The sequence below is a fragment of the Canis lupus genome, chromosome 31, assembly GCF_011100685.1.
Source record: "Canis lupus familiaris isolate Mischka breed German Shepherd chromosome 31, alternate assembly UU_Cfam_GSD_1.0, whole genome shotgun sequence".
Lineage (NCBI taxonomy): Eukaryota > Metazoa > Chordata > Mammalia > Carnivora > Canidae > Canis > Canis lupus.
In genome coordinates, this window is record NC_049252.1 from 22111118 (window position 1) to 22137515 (window position 26398).

The window sequence follows — 26398 nt, forward strand, 5'->3', positions numbered from 1 at the left end:
AACAAAATAACTGCCTAAAACAATGGAGCGTCCACACATTGCCTCAAAAGCAACAGTCAATTTTTTACTGAATGCTAAAAATCCCAAACTACAGAGACCTAAATATTACACCTACAAATGCTCTAAATCTTTTAGAAACAATCCTCTGCTGCCAGAAAAATATTTTAAGGCCAGCATATACAGAGTCCCGAAATGAAAAGTCTTTCCAAAGCAAGTGAGCTGGAAAACAGCCTTAAAAGGGCTTAAGGGGAAATTAAAATCAACAAAAATAAACATATATACCTAAATTCAGACCCATCCATGGAGCTGAACCTGGAAACCTATCCCGAGAACGGATACACTTTACAAGGGCAAAACCAGCTTCTCCAGCAAGCTCCCCTGCGGTCTTTCACACTGGGTGTTCCCTTTCCCAAAAAAGTTTCTCTCTTTATTATCATCAAGGAGATCAAAATTCCTTATAGAGCAGGCTTGGCAGCATTCCTCCCACACGGTCCCGACTAAAAGGGAAAAGGAACAAGGAACGCTCTGTTTCCCTGGCTGAAAAGTCTTGGTTGGCAAGGAGAGAGCAGGGATCTATAGCTTAGCTGCATCTGTGGATTTATGTAATTTTAAGGTTTGTGGCTAATGAAAACCATCTGGCTTCTGCTGTAAATGGGCTTCTCACTGGTCTCAACGGCTGGCCTCTTACAGTGGAGTATTTGGTGCTACTTCATCAGTTCACAATTTCCCGAGGGCAGGGCCGGATTTCTATCTAGCATCTTCCTAAGAGCGCACAGTGATACTATTTCTATCACACCCAAGATTTTCTCACCTAAATACAGTTTTCCCTTCACCTGAGCATAACTTGATTATACCCCGAAAATGCTTTTACGTTTATTTTCAAAACATTCCGATTTTCCATTTTCGATGTAATTAGCTGTTCGCTAGAATCACTACCTAGAAGATCTGAGGGTGAACCCCTTTTGAGGGGGAAATGCAGTACATTAATGCTTAACACAAACACATTTTCTTCCTCCAAAGGAAAAGACTGCCTCGAAGGTTTCCTTTGACACGTCTATCCCCCCAAATCATAAGCAGAACCGAAACATCTGCTATTGCCCATTTTGTGTCTAAAAGAGGGCAATACATTAAAATTAGAATCCCAGAACTGAAAGAATCTGGAAAATCATCCATTCTAAGGAGAAGGCAAAGGCTCTGGTAAGGATTCGTCCAAGGCCACAGTGGTAAGAGGCAGAGGTGGGAGGCAGACCTACTACATATATCAAGGGTTTTGTTTATGTGACTAGGAAGACGATCAAATTAAAACAGAAAATTGCAATTTTCCTAGGTTTTGCTCCCTGTGTGTTGGTGCATGCATTTGTGGAGGGAAAGAATGGAGAGGCTTAGTTAAAGCACACAGAAAACGAAATGTGATTATAGAAACTGCACACAGTTTCAACTTACCTGCCTGGAGAGTTGGCCTCATTCGTTACAGCCACTGTTTGGGGCACAGTTATTTCAGATCTCGAGTTTCAGGCTAAACTATCACAAGATTTGCCACAAGAGTGAGTAAAGAGAAAAGATTCCTTTTTGAGAACTAATCCATATATTTCACTCCTTGAAATCGGACATTCTTTTTGTTGGAGCACTGTTGACCTGGCTTCAAATGACAGGTTAGGTCTCCCTGAATACATGGTCTCTGTTGATATTGATAAAGTGAACTCTTATACTGGGACCCAGAAAATGGGGGACCACCCCAGTGGCCAGGGCCCACAGCACAAATCTTAAACCTAAATCAGCCTTCACTTAAGGGAAACACCTGTCAAAAAATTTTAACATATACCATTCACAATGTGCCAACTGAGCTTCAGCTAGTTTACCTGACCCTAGAAAATAGGACCTGCTGGCTTTAAAAGGAAAGGTCCCACTTCTTAGCCAATTATGCCCAGTTTCTGGATTGCTTCTTTTAAAGCTCTTTAAAATTCTTTCTTGCCCCAACTCCCTGGGGAACACTATACCACTGCTTATGGGGCAGGCACTGTGCTCCCCCCAATTCATGGGCTATTTTCTCTTGAGTTGAGAACATCAAATTCATAGGTTTAGTTTCATAATTTGACAATACCAACCTCTCTTCCCACTCAAAAGACAGATATTCTAAAGCAGACCCCAAGCTCCTTCCATTTCATAACAAGTCCAGTAAATATAACTCTTGCTGCTGGTGGCCAATAGGATATCAAGAGCTCTCTCAATAGAAAATTTTGTTATTCAACACTCGCAAAATTAAATTAACAACGTTTACAGCATGAATTTTAGGCAGGCCTAAGAAGGAGTGATGTCTACTGCCTAAAACAGATATAAAATATAAAACTGGAACTTAAAAAATAGAGCCTCATAGAAGGTAACCAAATTATATGTCTAAAAAAAAGACCTATCCAGAGCCACTTGGGTGGCTCAGCCAGAGAGATCCTCTCTCTTGGTGTGTCTCTCATGAATAAACAGATAAAATCTTTAAAAAAAAAATCTATCCAATTAGTGCCCACTTAGTACGAGTCAATGTTTTATATTTTATATGTAGTATGTTTAAACTGCATGCATATATATACCATTTATATCATATATATTATACCATGTATAATTTTGTCTAGCGTGCTTACACTGGTAATAGTCAACAAATTCTTTTCAAGGTCATTTTGACATAGAAATAGCTTAACCCTTTTTTTTTTTTAAGATTTTATTTATTTATTCATTAGAATACACAGAGAGGAGAGAGAGAGAGAGGCAGAGACACAGGCAGAGGGAGAAGCAGGCTCTATGCAGGGAGCTCGACGTGGGACTCGATCCGGGGTCTCCAGGATCAGGCCCTGGGCTGAAGGTGACACTAAACCGCTAAGCCACCCAGGCTGCCCCTAGCTTAACCCTTTAATTCGATCTTTAATTTTAAGTTTTATTGGTATGTTTCATATGGTTGTCCAATAAAACTTACAGGTATCATGTCTTTATACTATTTTGAGAGCCTCAGCACTGCTAGCTCACCAGCCTTGACTTTGTGGAGAGGGAGATAGGAAAAGAGGTAAGGGGCAAAAACCAAAGCATCAAGTTACTTAGGCCTTCCCTTCCATGATCTCATTTGACTCTGAGAAAAACCAAGGTAAGTCACTTCCACATCTACTTCAATAATCAGAAAGGCTCAAAACCTGCCTAGGAGTCTAATCAAGGCTGTTACTCTAAAACCTATACTTGCTTTTTTCTTACTAAGCCAGCTGGTATTCCTCCTACTAGTTCTTAAGCTTTTTTATTTTTCAATCTTGAGTATTGTTTTCAAATAAATTTTTCCTACTACCGTAGTAATATTTTGCAGTTCTTTGTTCCTAGCTTTTAAAAATATTTTTAGAGAAGTAAAAGGGGAAGCAAATCCACAGTTTAAATCTTAAATCTGCATTTCTTAAATTTAAATCACTAGGTGTGAACACCTAGTAACATGTGGTGACTTCCTCTTTAAGAAATCTCCCCTGAAATGCAAATGAAACTTTCTTCTAAATTTGTTCTTTCCTTACATCAGAAGGAGCAAGTTGAATCTGTGAAGCAGGGATCCAGAATTCCCAACATTCCAACTGCTAACGCATGTCCTTACCTCATCTGTGTGCACAGCCCTGTAATATATACACACTATGCAGCTAGTTAATAATGGTCATAAACACGCATGCACACACATGTACTTTACTCGTAGAGATCAAGTAAAGGAAATTTCAAGTGACAGAGTTTTCTTAAAATCTCATTCTAGCAGATCAGAATGAGTGGGTGACTCAGTGGTTTAGCGCCTGCCTTTGGCCTAGGGCGTGATCTTGGAGTCCTGGGATCGAGTTCTACATCGGGCTCCCTGCATGGAGCCTGCCTCTCCCTCTGCTTATGTCTCTGCCTCTCTCTCTCTCTCTCTCTCTCTCTCTCTCTGTGTCTCTCATGAATAAATAAATAAAATCTTAAAAAAAAAAAAAAAAACTCATTCTAGAGTTAATGCATTTAAGTCATGTGCTAACAATAACAAGCTGGAGGATCCAGAAATTGGGCTTCTCAGACATGCTGGTTTGAATGCATTGTGAAGAAATTTGATGATAACAAATGAACAATTTTCCAGTATAATTTCTGCTAGTTCTGACAGCTAGGGCAGATTAGCATTCAGTACATAATGCAACACAGAAAAATTCAAATTCTATCACTCCTCTCCATTTTAGACACAAGAACAATTCGATACATGTTCAGTTTTTGAAGTTTTACAATTTTTTATCAAATTCGGCCAACTTCAGCCAAGATCAGTGAACCCATGGGCCTGGGAGCTACAGTAAATGGTTACTAGTTTAAGCCACTGAATTTTGGGGTGGGGTTGTGGCTTTGCACATTACTGTAGCAAGAGAACTAATACAGGCCATGTATTTGATAGGAATACTAAAATAGTAACAGAATCAGGGCTCAAAGTTATTTCAGAAGGTGGAAACTTTTTCAAATTGACTTTGTAAAAGTATATACAATATCCTATATTTTGCTTGAAATAATTCTTTGAAGCAGTACAGGACAGGAAAGGCACAGCTGGGTAGCAGTTCTGTAAGAAAAACTTCCAAAGGTTTTAAGAGATGAAAATGAAAGGGGGGGAAAAGAAAAACAACAAAACTAACTACTAACTAATGTACTCTTATGTTTCATGAACACAGGGCCCCAGATGAGCATAGGAAATCTTGCTGTGACAAATCACATCCACAAAACAAGGATGTATTCATATCTTTATATTTTTAAAAGAGTTTTTCATTTTCTTTTTTAAAGATTTTATTTATTTATTCATGAGAGACACACAGAGAGAGGCAGAAACGTAGGCAGAGGGAAAGGCAGGTGTCCTGGAGGGAGCCTGATGCTGGACTCGAATCACGCCCTGAGCCAAAGGCAAATGCTCAACAACTGAGACACCCAGGCACCCCAAGTTTTTCATTTTTAAGTAATCTCTATATCCAATATGAGGCTCCAACTTACAACCCAGACATTAAGAGCTACATGCTCTACTGACTAAGCCAGGCAGGAGGCCCTGTTTTTCATAGATTTAGATAAACACTTAAAAAATTTAAAGAAAAGGTCACCTTGGAGTGTGTGAAACTCAATAAATGAAAACAGAATCGTAAGGCTATAAGGGGGAGCCCTAATATCCTACCACTACTCTTCAATTGCATTCCCAACACGAAGAAGCCTTCTTTGCTACTCCAGGAGGAGGGAGTAGTTATTTCTCTTAGCCCAGCAACAAGCTCAGCCAATAGGAAAATTCTACAACGCAGCCAATGAGAAACTTCACCACTCTGAACTCTTGCTTTCCTTCAACGGACTTGTATTCAAAGAAGTCCCTCCCGACTTCTTCCTTTTCTCTATTGAGTAACATTCCAGTCCTTTGATCTCCTTTGGTTTGCCAAAGCTTGTGTGTCCCAAGTTGCAATTCCTCTCTTCCCCCAAAAACCCAGGTATTGGTAAAATAACTGGCTCTTTTACTTCTTAAGAATCAACAAAGGGAACAAAATTTTATCAGGTAACTTTAATGGAAATAAGAAAAAATAAAGGTAGAAGATGACATCTGAAGGAAAATCACACGTAAGTCTCTAAATGTGAAAATAGTGATGGAGTGGCTGAGAAGGCATATCATGGAGATAGTGAGCACCTCACCAAGGAGCAACTTACGTGGATGGATGATCATCTCTCAGTTTCAGAGGAGGCTGCTCAATTGGATGGGAAGTTGGAAGCGATGAAAAGTTTTTGAAAGTTTAGGATCTTCTGCTCTAATAAAATTTTGTGTGAACCCCTCACAGCTTGGCACTTCATCCTTGAAGCCTAGATTTCAGCCCCACAAAGCTTGTGAAGGAAACACTGGTCTCTCCCAAAATTTGCTCTTCTATTATTATTGGCCTGTGGGCTACTACTTTATACCCTCAAATACCTTTGTTCCCTTCTGTTACTGCATTCTTAATATAGTTCTCAAGAAAACGACTATGCTGATGAGTGTCCTAAACCTGTGCTGTCTATTAAGGGTGAATATTAGCTGCTTGAACTGAGGAACTGAATTTTTCATTTGATTTTACTGTAATTAACATAAATTTAAATTTTAAAAAATTAGTCCTATATTGAAAAAACATTTAAGCAAGTTTATAACACTTGAATAAGCAAATCCACTTTTGACTAAATTTTATAGACTCTTATCAAAATTTTCTGATGAAAATTTAGTGTCCCAGTTGAGATCCTGATGACAGTATGCAAAATGATAGTGTAAAACACTTCAATAATTTTTACACGCCAAATAAATAAGTTAAATTTAAAATACGTTAGTAAAATTAATTCCAATTGTTTCTTTACTTTTTAAAAATGTGGCTCCTAGAAAATTTTTAATTATATAGGTGACCTACATTATATTTCTAATTGACAGTGCTACCTTAAACACATCAGACACAAGCCAATTTAAAACACAGTAATAAATGCCCATGTCAACATATTACTCATTTGTTTCTCATCAATCTTATTGTACTCACATCACTTCCTCTCAGTCTTTTTTATGATCTCTTGGAAGTGAGGACTTCAATTAGTTCAGCTGGCACAGACCAGCACATTTGTATCCAGAAACCTGATAAATATTAGATATGAAGCAGGGATCAGAGAAAACAATGGCATAGCTGGGGCATATGAGCCATATTCTATTGGTTTTATATCCTGAACTAAAAACAAATATCTGAGTTAGAGGTAAATAACATGATGCTCTAAACACATGCCCTGAAGCTTTTAGGAAAATGGCAATCAGTTGCTGCTATCTTTAAATATGACTGATTTTGTGGGCTTCTAAATTTTTCTTTCTTTTTCTTTAGGTCTCTGTAAATGACAATTTGTGGTCAGGTTTTTTAAAAATTAAATCAAACGTATTTTGTTTTCACTCAGTAGGTTTTTAAAAGGAAATATTTTAATGAAAACAGTCTAATGCTATTAAATAGACAATGTTCCTGGCTCACATTTTACATGTGGCTGTGCAAATGCAAAATCTTATTCTAATTACATTCCTCCCATTTCACCACTAAATACTCATGCTAAGATCATATCCCACCAGGCAGCATGTCTTTGTTGAACATAAGCAGTGAGCATACTGGCCACACATAGCCTGGTTCAGCCCTCTGTAGGAGGTAGAGATATGTGCAGAAGAGGGTGGGGTGAGAAAAGGGGATGCACGGAGTTCTGGAATGTTGGGACAAGTACGCCTGTCATTTGATACCTCACGTTAAGATCATGCCCTCTCCCACAAGGCACCAAACAAGTCCTGAAGTTAAAGCCTCCTATCACCTGGGTTTAGTGGGCAGACATAGACAAGTAAGTAGAATGCTTATGAGCCATAGATAACATTCATCTTATTGCTTTGGAATATACTATCCCCTCATAATTTGCAAGCTACATTGTCAGGATTGTTCCTAGGGTCATTTCTCTTTTTAATATGAGACTCTGATGTTGACATGGTATTTGAGATATCTCATTCATCACCTGGCAAATGCACTTATGTTTAACTTTTATTCAGTATCATATTCATCATGAGGTGCCTGCGTGGCTCATTTGGTTGGGTGTCTGACTCTTGATTTTGGCTCAGGGTTGTGGGATGGAGTTCCATATCGGGCTCTGAGCTCAACACGGAGTCTACTCAAGATTCTCTCTCCCTCTGTTCTTCCTTCCCCTTGTGTGCTCTATTCTCACTCTCAATCTTTAAACAAAATCTTCAAAAAATATTATCAAGACACAGCTCTAAAATGGGCTTTACCATTAGAACTTTATCTGTAGCACTGCAACAGATATTCTAGAACTTAAGGCTAATATGCTTAAGATACAAGTAAGTGCATATTTAAAAGTTTAGTTCCTCCTTTTCTCTTTATTTGTTTTTCTTTTTACCACTGTAATATTGACCCATTCATGTCAGGAATAGGAGAAACAGTCCCAAGGGATCATTAGATGGGGAGAAGACAACAAGAAGTTTTTGAACAAACTGTAGCTGGGGTGATAAAATGGAATGCAAGCTTCCAGAAGAGATAGTGGGTTTATAAATGGAGCCAGTTTATCATTTAATTAGAAGATATGTACAGGAGGGCCATACCCACACATCGGCACCCTAGATTTACCCATATGACTTGGACTAGGGGGAAAAATGGGCATATTCCTCTATCCTTTGTCATCCCAGAAATTCATCCCTACTTTCTTTGACAGCCTCTACCAGGGCACTATGAACTCAACACAGGCGGACAGACAAGTAGGGCTAAAATGGGGAGAGATGGGTAATGGGATTCCCTAGTCTTAGACTGTCCGCAGTGAAGGTGCCAGTATACATATTTGGCCCTGGTATCTTATGGACTATCCACATCCTTTAATTTAATAGCTTTCAATTTCTAGTACTAAAATGGTACAAAATGCTTCCAAGGTTAGACACCCTTAGAAAAATATGCATTTTGGGGCCTAGTACCTTACAGACTATCCATATCCTTTAATAGCTTTATAATTTCTAGTACTAAAATGGCATGAAAATGCTTCCAAGATTAGACACCTTTACAAAAATACACATTTTGCTGTTAGGATATAATACTGTCCCTTCAATGTACCTTAAGATCTCAGAGCAGCTCTGAGGGGGGCAGGGATGTACACATCAACTTCAGAGCCCTGTTAACCTCTCTAGGAAGTCATTTCCATTTGATTTCCTACTAGCTTGAGGTGGAGCAGTTTAAGCTAGTAGCCAGATTTAAGGGACTTGTATGTTTTAGCATGGGTCCATGAGTTTGTGTCTTATAAAATGGTACCAACTGACCCTTGCCATTAATAGATTGTTTCCAATGAACAAGGAAGATCATAACTAGAAGAATGATAATTAACAAATTTTATGAAAAAGTTTTTGAACAAATTTTAAAGCAAGTCACATTCAGAGGACACTAGGCAAGCAGGAAGGGAAAGAAGAGGGAATAGAAGAATTCACGAAAGTTAATCGAGACAAAGGAATTCAGATATTTACTATTTACTACCGTTTATATCTCTTCATATATACACACATATGCATACACTTTCTATTTACCCATAGGTAAGAAACCACCTATAGTCTGTTGGACCAAAAAATACTATAAATGAGCATGTTATATGGGGTTCAAGTATCTATACGTCAAGTGGCATCAAAGAATTCACGATCTTAAAACTTTACTTTCTATTTTTAGAATAACTGTAGAACTATTTCAGAAGGGAACATGAAGTGCATTATTTTTATTTTTTTTTATTTTTATTTTTTTGAAGTGCATTATTTTTAATATGCAGACAGGATATTTACATTGTGTTCTTTGGTTTATTTCCTTTCAAAGTCACATAATATTTACCTGTCATCTACTTTTCTTGTCTGCTTGAAACTCTCATGCTATTTTGTTTTTAGTACTAGGACTTTTGGTATAGGAGAAAACTGCTTTGCAAATGTAGTAGAAATTCAGAGTGAGTATTATGTTGATGTGAAGAATCTATGATAACATTCAAACAGCATTCCTGCTCATTGTTCAAATTGTATTCTGTTAACTTATCACTTTTAGTGTAAGCCAAGATTGTTTCTTTTCCTTCAGGGTTACAACACTGAAGAGTACTCAAGGTTTAAGTTTCAGGCTATAGGCTTGATAAGCAGAAGCAGATTATCCTTCTTCAATAAGGCACCAAGCCATTTCTCAAAGAAGCTTTCCCTTTCTGAAGCTATAGACTCACAATAAGAATAGTTCAAATTGCCTTTCCTATGAGAATAAAGACTATTACAGACTATAATACTAGAAGAAAAAAAATTCTGAAGGGAGGTAGCAGTGAAGAAGCTATTTCCTTTTTCTTGGCTACATTAAAAAAAAAAAAAAAAAAAAAAAAAAAAAAAGTTCCAGAAACAATAGAAGACCAAGAATAAAAGAATATTTATATTTGTGGGTCTTACATTTTCACTTTTTTAAAAAAATATTTTATTTATTGATGAGAGACACAGAGAGAGGCAGAGACATAGGCAGAGGGAGGAGAAGCAGGTGCCAGGTGGGACTCGATCCTGGGACTCTGGGATCATGCCCTGGGCTGAAGGCAGACGCTCAACCATTGGAGCCACCCAGGTGTCCCTCATTTTCACTTAGTTCTAATGTCAATTTCAGTGACATAAAAGCTGAATCTTAGCTTCTTTATCTTTAAGTAAGAAGAGAACCAACTGGTCATTAAGGGGCACAGATATGATCTAAATGAAGGCAATCTGAAAAGTGACAACGGTAAAAGTATGTGGGGTGCTATTACTATGAGGATGCAGTTGATGGTACCACCTGTAGGTATTCATCTAAGTTTTATCTTGTTAGGCTAGAAGAAAACATAATGTCTACACACTTCAAGAGTATGAACAAGGATTCCCAGTCTTTGCAAACAAGATGAGTTAAAGATCTTCTCAGACTTACAATGGGGTTACATCCTGTTCAATCCATAATTAACTAGAAATATCTTAAGTCAGAAATGCATTCAATATACCTAACCTACTGAACATCATAGCTTAGCCTAGCCTACCTTGAATGTGCTAACACAGTAGCCCACAGTTGGGCAAAATCATCTAACAGAAGGCCAACTTTATAAAAAAAAGTGTTGAATACCTCATGTAATTGCTTAAACATGGTACTAAAAGCAAAAAAACAGAATGGTTGTCAGGATATTGGTTGTTTACGCTGGTGATCGCATTGTTTACTCCGGGAGCTGTGGCTGGCTACAGCCACCCAGCACCATGAGACAAGACTGTACCACAGATTGCTAGCCTAGGAAAAGATCCAAATTCAAAAGTACTGTTTTTTCATTTCTTTCAATCCTGAAGTTTCAAAGACATAAGCTGAACCATCAGTACTTCACTGTCTACTTGAGACCTTGCATGGTCATTTGTACTTGCCTCTCTTTCTTCCACTGCAAGCAGTCAACAAACATTTATAGAAAGCATTAGGGAATGCCTGGCATGAGAAACAGTAACGATAATAACCAACATGTACAAAATATAATCATTGACAAAGGCATGGAACAATACAAAATAAATTCCAACTTACATACCTGTGGGACTTTCTTTTACTGTGGCACCAAGAGAGTTATTTCCTAATGCAGAGAAAAGAAAATACAGCACCCACAACCCTGTCTATACCAACTTCCAAATACCAGCTATAGCCTGACTTGTTTGAAGGCCTCAGGCTCTTCTGAGGAAACAAAAACAAAAACAAAAAAAACCAACATGGTGCAAAAAGCAAGGTGGCTTGTGATCTACATGACTGAATAACCTTCACTATTAATTTCCTGACTTTTGGTAATACATTCCTGAGAGGACCATTATTTTGCAATTCAGGCAGTGTTTAAAAAAAATCGGATTGTCTTACCAGACTCCAAGATTTGCAGAAGCAGTGTGGGCGGCCAGACTCCTTTAATAAAACATTCAACCAACTATTTAAAACATTCCTGCAGCTGAGAGCCCTCAGCAGTAAGAAACTGATTCTCAGAGATTTCAGGGTAACCAGACACCTAAAGTGAAGGCTAGTGTAAAAAAATACACCTGAAAATATTACAAGGAAGAGACAGAAACTATTTTGTTGAACAGCTAAGCTAAACAGCACATGCTGATAGCTATCAAACACTTGTCCTTCTCACGTCTAACAGAGAAGATTTCAGAGTTTGATTCCTGGGTTAAGTTTCAGCAAAGTTCTGGCTTGATCCCTTATATGAAGATAAACATTTCCCAGGTATAGAACACATTCAAGCCTGGGGGCACAGGGGTGACCCAAACATCACTCACTTCATGGACACAGAATGATGGAGACAAAAACTCAGGAGGCCCCACTAAAGTGACAAAGCAGTGACTGGTTTGATTTGGAGGAGGAAGAGATGGATGAAAGTTGGCAGGGAAGAGGCAGACCAAAGACCAGAATAGAAAATGTACATGGCATGAGTGTGGGGAGAGTACATGTGAAAGGAAGAAGACAGGGTTAAGTATAAATGACCTTGAGTTTGTAAAAATGTTCAAAGCCAAGGGGAGCTATGGCCATATTTCACAGAGAGCAATATCCCATCTGTGTATGAAGGGATCGCATGGGCACTTGACCTTCTTTTGTGGATCCTTTGCTCTCTAAAAAAATTAGAATTAATATGTTAAAGTTGTGGTGATATAAAGGGGACTGTAATTCAGGCTAGATTCATTAGCATATATTCATTATTATAGTCTTTTTCTTCTGATTTTAAAAGAAATTAAAATGGAAACATTTTCATGGGCCCCTAAAAGCATCATAGGCCCAAAGCACTGTGCCTACCATGCATAATGGAGAAACCGAACCTGGGGTGCAGGAAAAGGGGAGAAATGGATGGCCAAGAACACAGCATGAGCTTAAGCACCAGCAGAAAAATGAGCAGCGAAGGGAGAAAATAAAAATAGAAGCGGAGAGCCCTGAGGCCTGTGAATTTTAATGATGGGACCACGTAGGGTGCTGGTGGCAGGGGAAGGAATCTGCAGGACCTGGCCAGCTGACAGCAACAAGTCTCAGAATGCATCCTGCTAGAGATTTTGAGTTCATTACAATGGAATGGAAAGAAAAGAGTCACTCTAGTCACCACTTCCCTGATTTATCAGCACACATCCCAGTCTGCCATCATCTCCAGGGGCCCCACATCATACCAGGAGTTGTTGTAACCATATAGTTGATCAATCTATCTGCATTTCATTACTTTGAGTGATGGGGAATTCTTTTCATTTTCAAAACTAGCAGATGTTTAATAGATCTGTACAGGACTGCTGTTATGTCATGGCATATTGTGTCTATGTAACCTGGGTAAAGAATGATCTAGAATCTTGCATCACTAACCCATTCCTGAGCCACAGGGAAATCTTTCTGACATTGTATAGAGGGATAAGCCCTAAAATAGAGGGAAAATATGCAATACAGACCATACCCTGCCCTTGCGGAAGAGAAGCATTATACTGTGTGGCAAAGATTTAAGTTCTACCAAGAAATCTAACCATGAGCTGTTTACATAGGCTGAGCTTTAAAAACAAATTTGTTCAAATAAACCAAGAGAAGTACACAGCTGTGATCACACACACACATACATGATAGCATGTAGACTCAGGCTTCCTACATTACTGCAGTTGTTCATGGTATATAACTCTAAATAATAAGAATTTTAAGTAATTAGAATGGAGGTACCTTTTCAGATTTGCTAGAACGTGTTCTTTAGGCGTGGCTTTTTTCTAAAGAGGGAATGACATGAGGAACACCTAACATGAGACTACTCTCGCCTAATAAAGGTAAACTCTCAAATATCCACATGCAGTCTCTTTCTTTTATAAGCACAGCCAATCTTTAGTAAAAAGCTGCTTTAACTTGGCACTAGTCTTGCCAGTGCTGTTCAGTTATGCAGTGATCTCCACCAGGTAAAGCTTTTTAACCCACATGGATCATGAGTCACCTTGCATTTTGAGCTCCATGAAGTATTTCTAGGTAGAGGTTTATGGGTCTCGGGAAAGCCAACTGTCACAACTTTGGTGTTGCTTCTGTTACTAATACTAAACACACCACCATGTACCTGGTAGCCTCTCCCAGCCTCCCACAGCTGAGAATTACCTGGCTCAAAATGTCAATAGTGCACCTAGATTGAAAACACTTAACCTAGCCTCTTCCTCAGGGTGAAAGAGTCATGCCTTCCTCATCTCTACATTTCTGGGATAAAAGGTAAAATAATACTGGTGCTCAACTATTGGTTGAACCAAATAGGTTATCTCCCAGAACACTGAAATAACTAATTCAACTGAAAATGTAAAAAAGCACAACTATGTTAAGTTCTACAAAATACACCTGCCTTCCACAAATACAAAAAGAGATCTCTGTAATTTCTAAAAGATACTTAGAATACCAAAAGTTATTAACATAATGCATGATAAAACATACCACTCAAGATGGGCCCAGTATTGTTTTATTTACAATAATTTAAAAATAATGTATTAACTCCCCATGGGTCAATCTATAACAGTAACCTAACAATTAAGAGTCTTGAAAGTTTTATCCAACCTACAAACAAACACAAAAGAGGTGGTAAGTCAAACTAACAAGGCTGCAGGATCATGCACTCATTACAAGGGTTCCAAGACCAAGAAATCCAACTAGATCATCTGTTCCTGAGATGCTAGCAGTTTACATAAATCAAAAGTCCTAAGAAAATACATGACTAAAAAAAAAGTTTCCAGAAACTTCTTCATGTACTGTATCTGTACCCATAAATCTCCATCTCTATCTCTAAAGACTTCAAGGAGCTCACAGATGGTTCAGATGAGGGAGCCCACACCTGAAGGTACCAATATGAACCTTGAAATCAAAAGGGAGAGGTCAAATTCTTTTTTTTTTTTTTTTAATTTATTTATTTATTCAGAGAGACACACACAGAGAGAGAGGGGCAGAGACACAGGCAGAGGGAGAAGCAGGCTCCATGCAGGGAGCCCGACGTGGGACTCGATCCTGGGTCCCCAGGATCACACCCTGGGCCGAAGGTGGCGCTAAACCGCTGAGCCACCAGGGCTGCCCGAGAGGTCAAATTCTTGTATTATTAACCAGCTGCTTGGAGGGAAACTCTTTAACTCTTGATTTCCTTCATCTCTAAAATAGATATAATAACACCTCCTCACATAGGTTTATTATGAGATTAAAATTCAACAATATACATAAAATGGATAGCAGGTCATTTGTTGTAAAAAAAAAAAAAAAGAGCTAATCAAATTGACTCTGCTTGGATTTAGCAGGAAGAAAGAAGGAATTCCGGTGTGGGAGCTTCCAGAGACATCCTGAGAAACTGAACTCATGAAAATACAGCACTTGATATCCCCTGAGAGCTAACCCCACAAAGACGTCTGCTCCTTATTCAGGAATCCTCAGAGAGGATTTTCTGCTCTAAAGAAAACACTGACTGTATAACCAGATTATGACATACTTGGTTTAAAGACTGTCTTATGCCACTTGAAATAGACCATCTTTCCTCATTTATCTGCAAGATATCTGCCTGCCAAGTTGTTTCTAAGAGAGATACACTAGTAAGGACACAGTGCCATCATTCCCAGTCACAACCTGCAAGCTCAGTGAGGCAGATCTGACTCACCAAGTTGACACAGTATTTTTGAGCCATCTAAGATATTTTAAATAATGCAGGTTTAAAGTGTGTATTGTAAGGTTCATGAAGTCCACTCTGATAGTTTACCATTAGTGATTGACAAGGATTCTAAACTGAGTGAAGGAGCTAGAGCGCATTGCAAGATGTCAATAATTTTTGATTTGCTTAGTCACAATGTATTCAATACATTTCTTTAAGGAGAACTTCTCTTACATGAGACATTTTTTTTGTTGCAAGCTCATACCAGTGTTATTAATCACTAAGTAATATAGACTCCAAAGGGCTTGGTGGAGTTTAAGACATGTTTAAAACATGCCTCATTTAATTCCTAAATCAGTGTTCTCAAAACCAGTTTCCAAGAGATGTTAACAGTTATTCCCTGCGGCAAAGGGGAAGGGGTGATTCTTTTGTCAAACACATGTGGGAAATGGACCCTTTGAGATGTATCTGAAAGGCTTTGTGAAAATCCTATAATAACGAAGCCAGTTTAAATTTTTTTTCTATCAAGTTTCCCAAATGCATTTGGCCATGGAAGTCTTCTAATGTAGCACATTTAACATTTTTGGAACGGAATTTGAAAAACAGGCTAAGATATTTGAAATGAATGGCCAAGCAAAATGTAACCAGGTCATTTTGAGTAAATCAAAATAAATAAAACCAAAAAGAAGTCTCACAGGGAACAACAGTGGGGTGCCCGAGGCAGGGGGTGGTCCATTGGTTAAGGGTCCTATTCTTGATTTTCAGCTTAGGTCATGATCTCAGGGTCAGGGGATTGAGCCCCTCACTGGGCTCCATGCTCAGTGTGGAGTCAGCTTGAGATTCTTGCTCTCCCTCTGCCCTACGCCCACTCATGCTTTCTCTCCCTCTCCAAATAATAAAATCATTTATAAAAAAGGGGAGGGGAGGAATCAGGGCAGGGAGTGTCACCAAGTGCCCACAGAACTTAGGATAATAAAAGCATCAGTTCTGGCTCTAGGCACAATAATTACATGACATGCAGCATGCAGAGCAAGAAAACAGATGATAAGAATAACTGTGCCCCCCACCAGAATATTTCAAAAGCAAATCACGGGCATTTAGAAATGCACAAAAAAATAAAAATCAAGAAGTTCATAAGCTTCCAATACAGTGTGAAATTCTAGGACTTTAGTCTTTTAAACTATACAGGTAAACTTAATCAATGTGGCTTATTACAAGTAAAATTGGATTTTCATTTAATGAAATGAATGTGAGATGGCTGATGACGACTGCAAACCCTGAAATCACATCCCTGGATTCCAATATCACATTTGTAAAATTCAACAATGTGATACTAAGTAAAAATAATGAGGGGTAAAAATCTCGAAAAGGCAGAAGTTCTCCATGCCCTAACTCTAAACTAAAAGCACATAACCAAGAGTTGAAAAAATTAATGCTTTTGTTTCCACAACACGGAGCATGAACTACTGACATCACAATAGAGAATACAAATAACCCTTGATTTTCTTATTTTCACACAAGTGAAAGAGAACTCAGCCTGATTCCTGAATTAGATTTTCTTTTCCATAAAGGAAAGGTCTTTAGAAGACCGTTAGAGATCTTTATACATTGTCTTATGATATTGGGGAGTTCAACTATGGTGATAAATACAAAAAGCACCAGTAAGTAAAAAATTAATTAACATAATACCCAGAACTTAACTGTTTCTTAAATACTGTTTTCCTTAATTAAATATCACATTGAATGGTTGTACTCATTTTCACTATAAAGAAGTAATAATTTAAAAAGGGAGGGTGGGGCTGCCTGGGTAGCTCAGTCTGTCTTCAGCTTGGGTCATGATCCCAGAGTCCTGGGATTGAGCCCCTCATTGGGCTCCCTGCTCATCGGGGACTCTTGTCCCTGTTTTCATGCTCTCTCTCTCAATCAAACAAATAAAAATCTTAAAAAACAAAAAATAAAATTAAAGAGGCAATAAAGTGTTCGATGTCACATGAAAGCCAGACTGATGATACTTCCCATTAGAAATGAACAGAGACTGTAATTCCTATGAAGGTTACATTCAGAAGCAAAACCAGACATTATAATAACAAATAACTAGCCTTATCTGTTATGTTTAAAACACAGAAGAATTTTTTTAATAAAATGCTCTAATTAGGTCCTCTGGTTATTCACAAATTTGATTTAAAGCTTAAAACATCTATGAAAGAAGACCTTCTCGTTTTGAGTTTCTGTTTGAAGACTGGCAGTGTTGTTTCTCTGGAGGTGGCACTGCATTGATGTTTCAAGGAATGACAAAACTTCTGCAGGAAAGAACAAAGACTCTCTTCACAAGGAGACAGGCTTGCCCATGACAATAGTGAAGCTGAAACAGACCAACTAACAATTCTCATTGAATTTTAGGTACAGGCTCTGCAAATCCTACATCTCTCCATGTTTTACAATACCCAAAATCCTCAGAAAAAAGCTGCTTCGGGTATTCAGAATATTCTACAGGGCATTCTGTAACATTAAAATATTGAGGAATGACTAAACTGTTTGGCTAAGATTATGCTACAGGCAAATTCCTGTTTCTAAATGTGTCAGGTCTGGACAGCACAAATATGTGTGCTTTAACACCCAAACAAAAAGACTTTACTTCTACTTAGCAATTCATATTTTTAGTAGTAAGTGTTCCCTTCCTTCCTCCCTCGCCACCACAGAAAAGCAGGGAAAAACAAAATCTACTTAAAACAGCCCAAACCATCTTTGAGATGCGAGTTCCCTACTAAGATAAATTCTATTCTTTTCCTTTGAGCACACCTATTCCTGGGTAATATAAATTTATGTTATCAATAAAGTAGTGAAAAGGCCCATAAAGTAAAACACTTCATTATTTACTCAAGGAACACCAAGGTTTTCTAGCAAAATGTAAACCATTTTATAGTTCACTGTGATTCTTTTTTTTTTCTTTAAAGATTTTATTTATTTATCCATGAAAGACATACAGAGAGAGAGAGAGAGAGAGAAGCAGAGACACAGGCAGAGGGAGAAGCAGGCTCCACGCAGGGAGCCCAACTTGGGACTCGATCCCGGGTCTCCAGGATCACACCCTGGGCTGAAGGCAGCGCTAAACTGCTGAGCCACCAGGGCTTCCCCCACTGTGATTCTATAAACTTTTTTTTCCTCTTAAAGACAATTGGGTCTAGAACCACAGATTCAACCAGTCACTCAAAATATTTGTTGGCTCCTTTTACGAAGCCAAAACAAATTATTAAACTTTTGCAGAGACATCAATTGTGCAATGGAGGCATGCTTAAATCGTAAAGGAAAAAAGAAAATGTTTACTGTGCTATGTAAAATTCAAGCATTGAGGGATAATATTTTATAGCCAAAACAGGCTACTCAGTAATAACAGAAAAACACCCAATTATAACAAGCTGCTCTAAATTACAAAGCCTAATTTATTGACAACTGATTTGAATATCTAATTCAAACTATCTAAGAGATCCACCTAACTGATCTCATCAGTGAGATTATATAACAGTTATATATAACATGATATGGTTGAAAGCATAGTTTGGCATCTCAAATCTTCAGAATCATGAATCACAAAACTCAAATTTGACACTCAATTTATTACAGATGAGGCTCTACATTACACAGTTAGTGTGAATTAATAAGGGTTTTTTTTTTCACCCAGATGTCGTTTTCTAAAACAAGGAAAATTACTAAAACAAACCCCTCAATATATTATACAGCTACCAATAAACAAAATATCCATCTAGTCTTTTGATGACAACTGATCAGTCAAGCTCTGCCACTAGATAAAGAATTAATCTTGTAAATAGGGACAGTTAAAACAAACTCAAGAAAAAAACTGCCTTGTCATGGTAAGAAGTCCCTGCTTCATATATGGCATTTGAGGCTCACCAGAAAGGACTCCATGTAATGGGAAAAAAATGTTTAAGTAATATTATATATGCCATATGCCTTAATTCTGATTTTAGCTCAGCCTCATAATGAAACCTGCACCTTGCACCCATTACATAATTCAGCAAACTAAAACTCATTAAACTAAAATCTACAAGGCCCCAGTGCACTGGATTAAGACTTTAAAAGTCCAAGATATAAAAGTCATCCCTCTTTAAGTAATTAATTTTAGTCTGCCCCCACATTAAAATAAAAATCTCTCTTACTCCTTATCTAACGGCAGAACTTTATATATTTTCTATTATGCAGTATAAGATACCTGCCTTATTACCTGGATATTGGTTTAGCATCCACAGCAAATATTTATCTCCGTAAGTCCTTAAATTCACTGGTATAGTGCTTGCCCAAAGAACACACAAATATTTGGTTACTTCAACTGAGTTTTAAAAAACCCAAGAAATTGTGTTACCAAATACGGTATTTTTAGTTTTAAAGTAATTTTTAAAAGTTTATTTATTTTCAAGTAATATCCACACTCAATATGGGGCTGGAACTTAAGACACCAAGATCAAAAGTCTCATGCTCTTCCGATTGAGCCAGCCAGTTGCCCATTAAAGTGATTTCTAAGGAAAATCATTTGTGTTCACTCTCAAAAGAACCCCTTGAGTGCCTATATTAAAATCTAAGTGCAAAGACCCCCAAAAGCAAAAATGCATTAAAAACTGGATTTATTTGATACAAGATAGTAAAGAAATGCGTGATTTCTGAGTTCATGTATTCTACACTAGAAGTTCACTATATACATACACTTCACTGGTAAAGCTCGACATCAAAAAGATAAATCTGACAGCTCCTGAGTAATCAGAAGGAAACTATTAATATTGCATATGCAATTTTTATTAACACACTTGTCATGACATTTTGATTTTAGGACTCACCTAATGTTTGTGTGATGCTAGATGAAGTCTGAGTGTCTTAATTATTCATTACAATTACTGGGGAAATTAATCATTAAATCATGGATTAGATGTACAATCTTGTTCCACAGCTTTTTGGCCATTAGAGCTGATTAACAATTAGAATAAAGGAAAATGCTCCCTTTTCAGTATCAAACCAATCAGAACTAATACAAGAAGATTTTCCTGCATCAAGATAGAGATGTTTTGGCTGCCTAGATAATAAATAAATCTCTCTGCCTGGCTTTGATCTGGAACTTAACTTGGTTAATGACTGATTTCAAACATCTGCAAAATGACATTCAAGCTTCCATACTAACTTCTCTGATGCTGGAATTTCTTTGCAGGAATTTCCAAGGTGTTGAAGAATATTATTTAAAGGAAAAGTGATGTTTTCCCGTCTATGATTATTTACATATATCTGTTTCAAATTCTCACCCATTATTTTACATACTCTAAGCAACATCCTAAACATAAAAAAGTACTGAGAATATAAAATCATTAGTATTATTAATATCTGCAAATACGACAGCCTTAGATGCTTTAATCATTTAAAAGTCAGCTTAACAAAGCAGAGAATTAACTCAAACAGGTAATCAAGTGACATGGGGGAGGAACAGGATGGAGGCTATTTTCTGAAGCAAAATTAAAAAAGAAAAAATCCACTCTTGAAATTGTTCCAATGGGAATTTTCAGCTCTTGTTAGTTAACACAACGTGTGAACACTTTTCTTTTAAAAACAATTTGCTTTTCACAGCAATTTTCTAAGTGTGATTCCAGGAGACAGTGCAGAGCCACCCATTTGTTGGCTTCAGTTTCCACCCCTTTGTCTCAGAATGGTAATAATAATAATTTCCCATGATTACACTGTAGAATTTACTGTGAATAAGTCAAAATTCAGAATAAGGTCTGCCTTTGGCTCAGGTTGTGATCCCAGGATCCCAGGATCCTGGGATCCTGCATCGGCCCCCATAGAGACCTGCTTCTCCCTCTGCCTATGTCTCTGCGTCTCTCTCTCATGAATATATAAATAAAAATCTTGTAAGATTCAGAATGAGGCTATGTCTTTAACACACGATTTAGAATGATTCCCCAAAAAAGCATAACTGATTATTTTCTTGAAGTAAAGCTATCTGGTATTTCTTAGAACCTAAGCGTTGCCAAATATCTAAAGTAAGACTAATAAATTTCACCACTCCACTCTCAATAGGATTCTCAGTCAAAATCATCCCCCATCTTGACATTTTCTCAGGTCTCTCTGAATGTATGACAGTGCCCATTCTCCAGTATTTTTAAAAATATTTTTATTTATTTCTTTACAAGAGAGGGAGGGAGAGGGAGAGAGAGAGAGAATCTCGAGCAGACTCCACATTCAGCGTGGAATCAGATGCTCATAACCCTGTGATCATGACCTGAGCCGAAAGGATGCTTAAATGACTGTGCCACCCAGGCACCTCTCCCCCAGTATTTTTAAAGAACTCACACAATTGCTACTGAATAGGTGGCGAGGGATACCATCCCTTATAATTATGCTTTGTGCATAATCAGATAGCAAGCCAAAGATAAAACCAGGATTAGAATTACCTTCTTAAATTCTTAGCTCATCAAGAAGGTAAAACTCATGAATATTACTACTATCTCTGCAGGAGCAGCACCAGACTTTCTTAGCCAGGATTCAAGACTTCTCCAATCTATCAGAAAACTTACAGGGGCTGAAAGCAGTCTCCTGGGATGCAAGACTTCCTGTTAACTCAAGGACATTCAAGTTCGTATCAGTGGAAATCATTTAATTTTCTACCGCTTCCTAACTAGTAACCATAGAACCATGAAAAAAATATTCAAAACCAGAAGAGTTTTCTCCTGAATTCAATGCAAATTCAATCCAACCACTCCAAACTCCAACCACCCCCTTGTTTTAAACCACCCAAAATTTTCATTTTCAATTTCCACACTAATACATGAAGAAAAATACAAACTACTTGGAGAAGCCAACATACCCGCTATCGTCTCAAATTCATTCTGAAGTATCTTCATTTGCCAAATGGAGAGTCTTCCATCAGATTTTAAGTGCAAGCCTTCCCTGGAAGACACTGGAGGTCTAACAGCCTTTGCCTGCCTTTACCTCCTTATCCTAGGCTTCTATCTTCCCAATTTCACAAAACCAAGAGTGTTTTGTATACATACTAGGAAGAAGCAATAGAGGAAACAAGAGGTAGGAATTTCTGGAATTGTTCTGGAATTGTCTTTTAAAAGTTTCGTTGGGGTGCCTGGGTGCTGCATGAGGTTGAGCATCCAACTCTTGATTTCAGCTCAGGTCATGATCTCAGGGTTATGAGATTGAGCCCTGTCAGGCTTGACGCTCAGTATGGAGTCGGTTAGAGATTCTCTTTCCCTCCCACTTGTGCTGTCTCTCATTCTCAAAAAAAAAAAAAAAATAATAATAAATTAAAAATAAATAAATCTTAAAAAAAAAAACCTTTTGTCATATGCATGTCTGTGCTCCTCTCATCCTGCACTCCCCCACTATGTCTGAATGAGAAACACACATGTACACACATGCCTCCACATACCTAATGCACTTCCACGCACCAAACTCACCCACCCCACACATGCACACGTCCCATATACTACCCCCCATACCCCCCACACAACCCCCTCACCACACACACACACACGACACACACGATACGCAATCACCAATCACAATCGATCTTTAACAAATATATACTCTAATGATTCTACTCTATCCTGATGCCATCAGGCTCTAAGGAATGCTATTTTTTAATGTGTACAAAATTATTTAGGTTCTAAGTTAGGGTTTTGCAATGTCTGGCCCCCTAAGAAAAACTGACATTTGAATAAGGCAAAAGTCTGAACTCCATGATTTCTCTTCAACATCTACAACAATCTGATTCATAAATAATTTCAAAATGTGTATTTTTAATGAGCAGTGAGTTTACCTCAGTCCACCTAATCTATTTTCAGAAATGCTGTTGGAAGGCGCCTGGGTGGCTCAGTCAGTTAAGCATTTGCCTTTGTCTCAGGTCATGATCCCAGGGTCCTGGAACTGAGCCCTGCAGTGGGCTCCCTGCTCAGCGGGGAGTCTGCTTCTCCCTCTGCCCCCTCTACTAGTGCGTGCTCTCTCTCTCTTTCACTTGCTCTTTCTCTGAAGTAAATAAAATCTTTTTTTTTTTTTTAAAGAAATGCTGTTGCAATAATTTGTGCTGATTACTTCCTTTTATCTAAACCTTGAACAACCTAAAGATAGATAATGAACTAGAACACAGACTGGTTAGCTTATTTCTAACCTAGAAGTTAAGTGTTGGTCCTGACTTCAAGGCACTGTCTTTCACTGTTAGATCTATGAAGAGATTACAATGATCTTCGCCCAATTAACCACAAACTGGCCCCCTTAGACAACTGGTTTTCAAACTGTCCCCTATGGAACCCTGGGGTTCCATAGAGGTGCTTTAGTATTTGAAAGGAAGCTAAAACAAAGGCACTGGTTTTTAAAGTTTCAATGAAAACAAACAAGCTTTTTAAAACCAATTTTATAGCTTAAGGTCCCACTTAATCTATATTTTTGTTTGAAAAAAATTGGTTATGTTACTTTATTTTTTATTGCAAGTGAAAACCCATGCCCTGTATTATAATTGGACTAATGTTATAATTAGAAGAAGAAATTTGCAACTATGTATGGTGATAGGTGTTAACCAGACTTAGTGTGGTGATCGTTTGCAATATATAAAATATGGAATTGTTATGTTGTACACCTGAAATTTATGTTATATATCAATCATACTACCTAAAATTTTTAGTAGAGATCACACTCGAAGCAGTTTCAAGTTGCTATAAGATAATTTTCACTATCACAAAACAAGTAGGTGAGACGTGGCCTGGGGAGAGGCAGCTTGTCATCATAACAAGAAAACACTCCCAGCAGGACCCTTTCCCTGCCAGGAATCACAGAATTGCAGAGGGTGAAAAAGGAAAACAAGAGAGCAAAACCAGATAAATTTTAGGAGCTATAACCTCTTACTTAGAAGCAATAGATAGAATTACAAAAGGAAAAAAAAAAGAATATAATCCTAAACTCTAAATAAGTCATAGTTCTTAAAACATTACTTAGCAGTAATATAAAAATATTCTGGTCACCCACCCCAGGGATAAATAAAAAGACAGGAGAGATCCTATTTCTGGTCTTTCATTTAGTGGATATGAGTCATGGCCTTCCCTAGGATTTTATTGATGAAACAAAATACACATTTGTTCTGTAAACAAAGGGCTTACTAGGGAACTTATTTTCCTCTTTAATGAGAGTTGGCCAAGTATTTCTTGTGGCTCTAGTGAATATTTTGGAAATTTATAAGAACTATAATATATTTTGTAAAACTTCTAATACCTAGTGGTCTTTTTCTTAGTCTACATTGCTCTAATTATAAAATCTTGCATCAAATCCATTTAGAAACCTATGGCCAGAAGTATATACAGGTAAAATGATATGATGCTTGAAATTCACGACAGAAAAAAAAAATGTTTATGTGTGTGTGCTGAAACAAGAACAAAATGTGATCAATTGTTGAATCTGGATGACACATTTCTTTGAAATTTAAAAAAAAAAAATTTAAATCCCTTTGAAAGGTTGTCAGATTATGTAAACTACCACAAATACTATTATGCTTGCTATAAGGATCAAAATATAGGATTAAACCAAAGGATTAAAAGAGTATAAAACGTTCTCCCCCCCAAAAAAAAATTCTCCCAATTTCATAAATAATTTGTCAGTAGACAGTTTCCAATGGATACATTACAGTATCTCTTGCTCAATATTTACCAACTACAAATACAAAATGGAAGACTAAATGACTCAGAAAGCAAACTGAGGTTTGGTTGCTTACTATTTGATCCAAGGAAAGGGAAAAGGAAGACTTTCTTCAACTATATCGTTTACCTTCTTGGCAAGCAATGAGTGTTTGCAACTTTATGCAGACTGTGGGGAAATATTAGGACATTCTTATACAGTTGACCACTGGACACAAGTCTGAATTTCATGGGTCCACTTATACAAAAATTCTGTTTCAATTAACACAGTACAGTACTGTAAATGTATTTTTCTTATAGTTTTCTTAATAACATTTTCTCTAGCTTACCTTATTAAAATACAGTATATATTAGAGCATACCAACTATGTGTTGGCTTTTTACGTTATTGACAAGGCTTCCAGTCAACAATAGACTATTGGTAGTTTAGTTTTTGGGGACTCAAACATTATATATAGATTTTCAACTACATGGTGGTTAGGAGGGTGGTCAGTGACCATAACCCCTTTGTTCAAAAGTCAACTGTATTTTTAGGGGCACCTGTATTTTCAGTTGGTTGAGCATTTGACTCTTGATATTGGCTTAGGCCATGATCTCAGGTCCCGGGATCAAGTTCCACACAGGCCAGCTTGGAACCTCCTTGAGATTCACTCCCTCTCCCTTTACCTCTGCCCGTCCATGCTCTCTCTCTCTCAAAAAACGAAAAAGTCAATTGTACTTCTGTAGATGTCATATTACTTTGAACCATGATTTTAGATTGAGTCTGTACATTTTAGTATGGTAGGAAAGGCTGATCAATATCCTGAACTACAAAAAAACACCATAATGCAATGTACATAAAAGATCGGAAATAAGTAGGGAAGAAGGTATGTTAATGCACAAAATCAAGTAACTGGAAAGGACAGAAGAACTAATGGTGCTACCCTCTTGCCCTGAGAAGAATGCATTTTATCATGCAGACACACCTTAAATTCAAAGGTAACTCATTATCAAATAATTGTGCATAAAACCATCCTTTACCTTATGAAGGATGCAAAAGGCTGCTTGATCTAAAAGCTCAGAATCTGGTCAACATTTTGTAAAAGAAATTTACATTAGTGGCTTTCAGATTTAGCTTCCATCAGAATCCACTGAAGTGATTATTAAGTCACTGGCCCACCCCCAGACCACACTTTTAAGAACTATGGGCTTATTCCATAATTCATTCCTGCAAAGTACCAGATTTTTTAAAAGGAGCTACAATTCTTAAAAATCCAATACACAGTCTAAGAGAAGCATCTCACTGAACAGAATTTTCAGGCAGAGCAAGAGAGTTTTACAAAGAGTTATCACAAAGAGAATTGCATTTCAAGGGCTAACAAATTAAATTGGTACTGAAAAATTTATAAATTTCATCCCTACATCGTAGTTAAAATTTTTCTAATGTTGCAACTTACAAAAAGGTACTAATGTCTGAGAACAGATCTTTACCTTACCCAAATGCAGACTTAAAACAATGCTTCCTTCAGAGAGCTCACACAGCTAAGAGGACCTGGCATCAGAGGACCAGTTTGAAGGGGGGGTGGG

General features: G+C 37.6%; 1 protein-coding gene across 4 annotated transcripts in view; it reads right to left on the bottom strand.

Annotated features, from left to right (window-relative positions):
• Window positions 1-26398, bottom strand: part of APP (amyloid beta precursor protein) — a 265420-nt gene that overhangs the window by 211652 nt on the left and 27370 nt on the right.